Consider the following 239-nt stretch of genomic DNA (forward strand, 5'->3'; position numbering starts at 1 on the left):
GAATTCCTCGGCTTCACTCCATTGATGAAGATGATGACGTTGTAACTTTTAACCTGTTTGTATTACATATAGAACTCATTTACTTTACATTCAAAAGAATATATTTCTTTTTCCTTTTTTTTTACCAGATGGAGTTCCTTTTCCCAGAGTGGTCTTGCTGATGCTGGATCCTTGACTCGGCAGCGACCATCACTTCCACTCTGTATACGCGGGACTGTGATTAACGAAGTATAATTGCG

Source organism: Penaeus monodon, chromosome 24 (assembly GCF_015228065.2).
Source record: "Penaeus monodon isolate SGIC_2016 chromosome 24, NSTDA_Pmon_1, whole genome shotgun sequence".
In the NCBI taxonomy this organism is placed as follows: domain Eukaryota; kingdom Metazoa; phylum Arthropoda; class Malacostraca; order Decapoda; family Penaeidae; genus Penaeus; species Penaeus monodon.